Source organism: Carlito syrichta, unplaced genomic scaffold, assembly GCF_000164805.1.
Source record: "Carlito syrichta isolate Samal-C Ts95f unplaced genomic scaffold, Tarsius_syrichta-2.0.1 Scaffold313944, whole genome shotgun sequence".
Lineage (NCBI taxonomy): Eukaryota > Metazoa > Chordata > Mammalia > Primates > Tarsiidae > Carlito > Carlito syrichta.
In genome coordinates, this window is record NW_007258040.1 from 414,535 (window position 1) to 422,554 (window position 8,020).

Sequence of the window (8,020 nt, forward strand, 5' to 3'; positions counted from 1 at the left end):
TGCAGAAGGCGGAGGCAGAAGGATCGCCGGAGCCCAGCAGGTCGAGGCTGTGGTAGCCGGGAGCAGCCACTGCACTCCAGTCTGGGTGACAGAGTGAGACTCCAACTCAAAAAAAAAAGAAAAGAAAAGAAAAGATAGTTTGTTACTCATAGCCCCAGCAGGAGAGGGCCACACCCAGGGCCACATGGGGAGGCACCAGTGTGGGTCAAGAGGCAGGAATAAGGGAAGTGTGAACAAAACCTTTTATAGTTTTTTTTTGGGGGGGAAGGAGGCAGTATAAGTAAGCTCAGGATTGGCTATTTGGGGGTCATTTCCATGGATTCTGGGCATGGGGCAGTCCCTGTTTGTCTAGTGCCTGGCCCTGGGTAATGGAGGCAAATGCATTACAACCTGGAGTATGAGAGCCTAATAAAGGAACTAGGTGGCTTGGTTTGCATATGATAGGTACATGATCAAGTTGAGGAGCACCTCTAGGAGTTGGCTGACCCTGGGAAAGATTGTGACCACAGGTCAACGAGGCTTATGTGGAAACATCAGGAACACATGGCTAATACACAGACCTTCCCACTTGCAACACTTGGAAAATATTTTTTCCCATTCTATGGGCTGTCTTCCTGCTCTCTTGATGGTTCCTTTTGCTTTGCAGAAGATTATCAGTTTGATGAAGTTCCATTTGTCTGTCTTTTCTTTTCTTTTTTTTTTTTTTGAGTTGGAGTCTCACTCTGTCGCCCAGACTGGAGTGCAGTGGCTGCTCCCAGACGCCGCAGCCTCGACCTGCTGGGCTCCGGCGATGCTTCCACCTCAGCTTTCCAAGTAGCTGAAACTACAGGCGTGCGCTACCACGCCCGGCTAATTTTTTGATTTATTGTAGAGATGAGGTCTCGCCAAGTTGCCCAGGCGGGTCTCAAACCCACAGGTTCAGGCAATCCACTCACCTCAACCTCCTAAAGCATGGGATTACAGGCTGAGCCACCAAGCCCAGCCCACTTGTCTATCTTATTTCTTAAGGTATGGGCATTTAGGGTTCTGAATAGGAATTGGTTGCCAGTTCCAATTTCCATAAGGGTGTCTTCTGCGTTTTCTAAGATTCTTATAGTTTGAGGTTTTATGTTTAGGTCTTTGATCCGTTTCAAGTTAATTTTTGTGTATGGTGATAGATAGGGGTCCTGTTTCAATCTTCTGCGTGTGATCAGCCAGTTTTCCCAGCACCATTTACTGAATAGGTTCTCCTCTCCCCAGTGGTGGTTGTTGGAGGCTTTGTCAAAAATGAGTTGGTTGAGAAAGGGAGGCTTTGCTTCTGGAATTTCTATCCTGTTCCATTGTGCCCACCCAACACACTTGCCTAAGCTCTTTGCTTCTAATGTAACACAACCCTCCATTCAGAAGCGAGTTCCAGAGCTTCCATGTACAACTCTCCATTTGTTCAGGGTCTGTACCACTGCAGGTTACCCCCACCGGATGTCTCAGTTGCTCTTTGCCAACGGGGATCAACCTTGAGGTATTTGAACACTGCTGTATGGTGTTGTCTGATATTTCTCAACAAGACACACTGCGTCATGCCTGACACAGCATCTCTCACACTGGAGGTGCCCCATGCATGATGAAGGAAGGCAGGACATACTGGACCAGAAGACATCATTTAATCTCTTGCATATAGGCAGATGGCTATTGTGGGTCACTTACTCTACTCTGAGCCCTTTGTGTCTCTTCCATCATCACAATCAATGATGCCACTTGAATGACCCATGGGGATAGTTTTGTAAAGTTGGACATTTTAGGAAGAAGTTGACTTCTTTGATCTCTTATCTGGTTTGTAACTGTGTTTCTACTTATTCTCTCCAGGCCCTGTCATTCTTCTGAAACTGTCACCATGTTTGTGAAATTGCTTGCACTTTAATTATTTTTAATGTGCACTTCACTAGAAATCCAGAGTACTCCTGTGCTAAGAATGAATCTTGCCTGGGGAGGATGCTATGAATGGAGGGCTGAGCTGGTGTAGCTAACAGAATAGAAAAATAATTAAACTTGATGTTAATAAAACAATGAAATGAAATTGTTTTTTCACAGTTGGGAGGAAAATCTCAAAATTTAATGTGATCAGTTACTACAAAACATCACCCATATAGTCATAAAAACAAGTGCTTATGCCTGAGTATGGTTTCTTCCTTACTTGTTTTCTTCTTTTTTTCTCTCTCTTTCATTTCTTCATTCATATTTCTCATGTTTGTTTATGTAAGCACATCAAATAAAGAGGGTTTTCTTCTTTGAAAAAATAAAAAACAAGAGAACTTGGAAGGGGTCAGACATCCTGCAAAAATAGCAAAAATGTAACTGAACTATCTTCAATGTCTGCTGTAATATGAGGTCAGACAATTAAGTTTGCAAACTCATTCTAGAAAAAGTGCTACATATCTCATTGCTGAATTCCACTACAGTCACCTTCAAAGTACTCCCTTTGGAAAGCTATACGCTGACACCAGTGCCTAGTCCACCCATCAAAACAATTTTGGAACTTTTTCTGGAATGGCCATAAGAGCCATCATCATATTGCCCTTGATGTCTTGAATGTTATCAAATGTCATCCTTTCAACATTTCCTTTATCTTCTGGTAGAGAAAGAAAGTCATTGGATGCTAGATCAGGTGAGTAGGGAGAGTGTTCCATTACAGTTATTTGTACAGTGCTGCCAACATAAGCGCATGGTGGCAAGTTCATGAATTTAATTGTCATGCCTCAACAACTAACAATGACAGTTCTGATGACCATTCCAGAAAAAGAGTTCCAAAATTGCTTTGATAAGTGGACGAGGCACTAGCATCAGTGCATAGTTTCCCAAGGGGAGTACTTTGAAGGTGACCATAGTGATGTTCAGCATTGAGGTATGCAGTACTTTTTCTAGGATGAGCTCGCAGTCTTAATTGTCAGACCCTCATTGCCACAGAAAAATCTTAATATATTATCAGAGTCATAATTCTGGTATATCAACCTTGTGTATTTTAAGCATTAATATACTTCTGTATATTTAGCTTCATTTCCAAAACTCAATATGTCAAATTATAGTAGTTTGCCAATTCTAAGAATCTTTGAGAACTTTGTATACACTCTTGAAGGCTACATAATTTTTTTCTTAATAGTTTAGCAATCATTTGATTAATAAAAACAGATTCACCTGGCAACCGTGTCAACAACAACTAGTTAGTTATTCACCAATCCACTTTTTTTCCTTCCTAGTACACTGGTGGACACGTATTAGAACTGCTTTTCCACCTGAATAGAGACTCATGACTGGGCTCTGGTCAATGAAATCTGAATAGAAATGACGAATCCCTCTTCCAAAGCTGGCCCTTTGACACCTTCTCCCCTCACAATTCTTTCTCTCTTATTTCCCCTTGCAGCCACTGAATGGAGAAGTCAAATTATCAAGAGAAGAATCTAGATCCTAAATTGCTGCTTGCGGAAGAGAAAGCTGTTCTGTAGCATCAGTCAAGCAAACCAAGGCTATCATACAAGTAGCAAATTTTTGTTTCAGATTTTTAATCCAAATTTTACACTTTAAAATTTCAAAGTTGTGTATTATAGCAGTTGGCCCGCCTCAACTAATAAGCCGGTCTGAGAAAACTTGATGTTATTCTGAAGACCTTCACAATTTAGTTAAGGCAGGAGGATTGCTTGAATTCAAGAGTTCATGACCAGCTCGAGCAAGACCTGGTCTTTACAAAAGGATTTTTAAAATGAGCCAAGCTTGGTAGCACACGATTCTAGTCCCAGCTACTTGCGAGGCTGGGGTGGAAGGATCGCCTGAGCCCAGGAGGTTGAGGCTGCAGTGAGGTGTGAACCTGCCACTGCACTCCAGCCTGGGCAACAGATTGAGTCCCTGACTCAAAAATAAGTAAATTAAGTTTAAAATAAAGATCTTCACATTTGAGCTAGAATTGGAAAACCAAGTTGTTGGAATTGGTGTGAATGTAGGCAACTGCTGTTTTCGCATCACTTATCCATGAAACACCAGGCTGGAGGGAGACAGCCATGGCAAAGATGCTATGGATATTCCACCAAAACACATTCAGTGAGCACAAACTTTGTGCCAGAAACCAACATGGAGGGTGTTCCTCTAGTCAGTCACTAGATGGGAGTGGTCAACAGCTCCTAACAAAACAGTAGAGACCCAGAAAACAATACAACTTAATAAGACGATTAACTAAAGGACTGGGTAGGGAGAAACACACCAGTTATGAAGAAAAGAGGGTAGAAAAGGAGAAGGACAAGACAAGAAGGAAGTAAAGAATGCAGGTGGAAGCAAGACTTGGAGAGGTCTTTTAAGTCAACCCAGGACTTTGCAAGGGAACTTGAGGTCCTGCCCGGAAAGAAAGAAGACTCAATCTCCTATCTGACCTCTAATCTCTCATGTGATGACTTCAGTCTTCTCTTTGTCATTAATTATTATTTTACCCCTTAGTTCTCTCTTAAAATAGCTAGGTTATTTCCTGGTTTCACATAGACAATTTGAACTATAGTCCCCTAAATTGGAAACAAACTGAAAAACTGGTCAGGTTAGCACTTCCCCATCCCTCTTCAGACCAGCTCCATAGTTATGTCCCAAGGTACACCCAGATTATCTGGTCAGAGTCCTAGGGGTCTGTCACACCAACCAAGCAATAGCAACATCCCTTTTCTGCCACAGTTAGGCACAGATACACCACCATGCAGAACCTTGGGTTTATATACAACACTCTTGGAATAATATGAGGGGAAAAAATTGCCCTAATTTTTGTGATTCTCTGGAGTTGGCTACCACAAAGCAAGGTTGAGCAATCTATTCCTCTGAAGGGAACACCCATTTTTCTGGGAACATTTAGGCACATTCCTTCCTAGAAGAGAAGGGAAAGACTAAGTGACCTTTGGCAGAATTTTGAGATCTAATTGTCTTTTTAAAAATGACATTTCACAATGATAATATGGGGCGGCAGTGAAAATTTTGATTTGATGTTGCCCACTGCTTCCAAAAGAGTCACATTTCCCTTGCACAAATGTCATTAACCCTGAGAACACAGTTTGCTGTTAGCCTTACTTGCAGAGCCAAGTAAATGACTTTGTTCAAGGCAACCCAGAGGCTACTACAGGCCTGGAACTGGTGCTTTTGTTCAAGGGATAACTAGAATCCTAATTTTATCATTTTTGAGTCACAGGGCCTTCAGCAGGCTAGGGAAGTCTACCTTCTGGTACTTAGTCTATAAAATAGGTGTTGAATGTGGACACAGTTCCCTTCTCCATCACCCTTTTGACTCATCTCATCCTATCCAGTGAGTCAAGACAGATTGTCTTGCTTATATCCTCATTCTCAATTGTAGAAGATCTTTTAGCATAAAATTGAGATCGTTCCTGACATCTTCTAAAGTAAACACTTAATAATTTTCATTTCATTGCCCTGGTTTGATTTTTCCTTAGGATTCATCATTACCTAGAATTTTTAAAAATTTTTATTGGTTCGCTTGTCAACCATCTGTATCCCCCTATACATACATACACATTACACTAAGTTCCATGAGCACATGAACCCTGTCTGCTTTCCCAGCTCTGCATAGCACAGTATCCAACACATAGTAGGCACTTAATTAAATGAATAAGAAATGAGCAAGCCAAGATGCACTGTGAGAAGTGATCAATATTAGCTTCTGTTGGTCTTACCTTGCTTCCCAAGAATGGGGAGAGCCATTGAAAAAATAACTTATTATCAGTGTATTATAAAGCCAGGACTGAGGGAGAGGGCAGAGGGTGAGGTGGACATGAGGATGGGATGGGAGGAGGATGGGAGGAGGGACTTCTGTGAACCCCAGCTGAGAGCAAATTTGGCAGTGACTGGAAGGCAACCCAGGGGAGCAGTAGAGAAACATCTGCACTTTCCTTTGTGTTTCAAGAATATTCCTCATAGACAGGAGTAGGTATACCTGGGGCCATTGTTGTTGCACTGTCTAGCCAACTGGAATGCAACAAGGTGTTACAACTGTGTGATACTTATCCGCAGTGGTGCTGTGAGGATTAAAATGGATTAAAGTGTAAAATGCCCTTAGCACTATGATACAGAATCAGAAGTAGCCTCAACTCCTTGCATCTCTCATCTCCCGGGCACCTTCAGTATCTCTTCTCCTCATCAATCTCCTTGGCATATAGACACGGAGCTCTCCTAGTGCCTATCTTTGAAATATCTCATATTCAAGGGATAACTAGACATATTGAATCTAGTGTTATCATTTTTGAGTCACAGCGCCTTGAACAGGCTCTCTCTGTTTACCTCTCTACCTATCTCCACATCTCTGATTCTCTGCTCCCCTTCACAACCGAGTTTCTGAAAGAAACTCTCTCACTGGTTGGTCTACCATAACCCGGTTACAAAAACTGCTCATGCCAAGGCCACTGATGACTTCTCTGTTGTCAAAAACAAGGAGCATTCAGATTCATTCTCTCTTAACTCTGCAGCACATTTTTAAGCACTCACTTCTTGAAACCCTTTCTCCTGGCTTTTTAACACCACACTCACCAAGTTCCCCTTCTACGGGTCTGGCCACGCCTTCCAGCATCTAGCATAGCACTTGTCACATAATATGCATATGATAAATATTTATCCAATAAAGGAATATCATTACTTAATAGTAGTAATACTAATATTTATAGAATAGACCCACAATCCCTTCTCTGAAACCCTTAGAATGAGAGGTGTTTGGAAATTCAGAAACATTCTGACTTGTGGAGGAACATGGTAGAAAATCCACATTATGGAACATTCCTGGCAGAAGCTGGGTGGCACCTGTAATCAAAAATTAATATTGCCAGTTAAAACTACAAATAGGGCAACCCCCTTAGTTCCCCTTCCACTGTGGGAGCTTTTCTGTCTTCTCAATAAATCCTGCTTTCTAAAAAAAAAAAAACAAAAACCTACAAATAGTCCCACATCAGGAAGGAGCTAATATTGTCACCAATAAAATTGCAAAAAATAAAGTCTAAGTTTTCAAAGGAGTTTGGATTTGGGAATTGCCCAAAAGCAATAGAGCAGTTGGGCAATTGAGGAACTGTCCCTGCTACCGCACTGTGGTCGGCATTCCTAAGAGATACCTATGGAAGAACTCACTTTTACCATGTGAAAAAGCACTTGACATTTACTCAGACTGACCTAAGTACATTCAAGCCACTTACAAGGAAACAACCCACTTTCTCTATGGCCTCAAGTCCCATGATCTTTCCGCCATTAAATAAACTCTCACTGAAATAACCACCTCCTGGGAGTACTTGAAACTCTCCATTATGCAACAGATTTGGGAAGAAGAAAAAATAAAGAATCTTGCCCGAAGCCAAGGTCACTGCTGCCCAAGATGTATTTAACAATAAAAATTTGTCCCTGCCTCTGCCCCTACTTATGACTTACAAGGCTTCTCTCCTGATAACTTTCCTGAAATTTCCATGTGCATTTGTGCTTGTATTATAAATGCTTTCACCTTTAACGTGAGAATAATGTTATAAGTTACTAATTAGTTTTGGTAATAATTACTTTAAGCATTCTACCTGTGAAAAATTAAGCCTCTCTGAAAAATACACCTCAAAATTTAAGTAATTTATATCTCAAAAATTAAGTAATAAATTAATCCCCAAAAGATATAAATCAAGGAGAGAAATTAAGGTGTTTTATATTTTATTAAAAATATGTCTAGGTGCTTGGAGTAGTGTTTTCCCACTCATATTTTACCAATATTCTAGGAGGAAAAACCTCTTATAAAATAAATTTCATGTGTTTTTGGATAAGAAACTGAATTTTAAAACACTTGATAGATTATTGTGATTTTTCAGCAGAAAAATTAGTATTATTGGCTTGAAATGTTGATCAGGTTATTCATGATAGTTATAATAACACAAAATAAACAAAAAAAACCTTCTGAAGTGTTATCGGTCTATTTTAAGCATCATAAAAAGTAAAGAACAGTTAAGATTTGGTTAAATATTTACAGGGGAGGAGGAAGTATGTCGTCAATAAA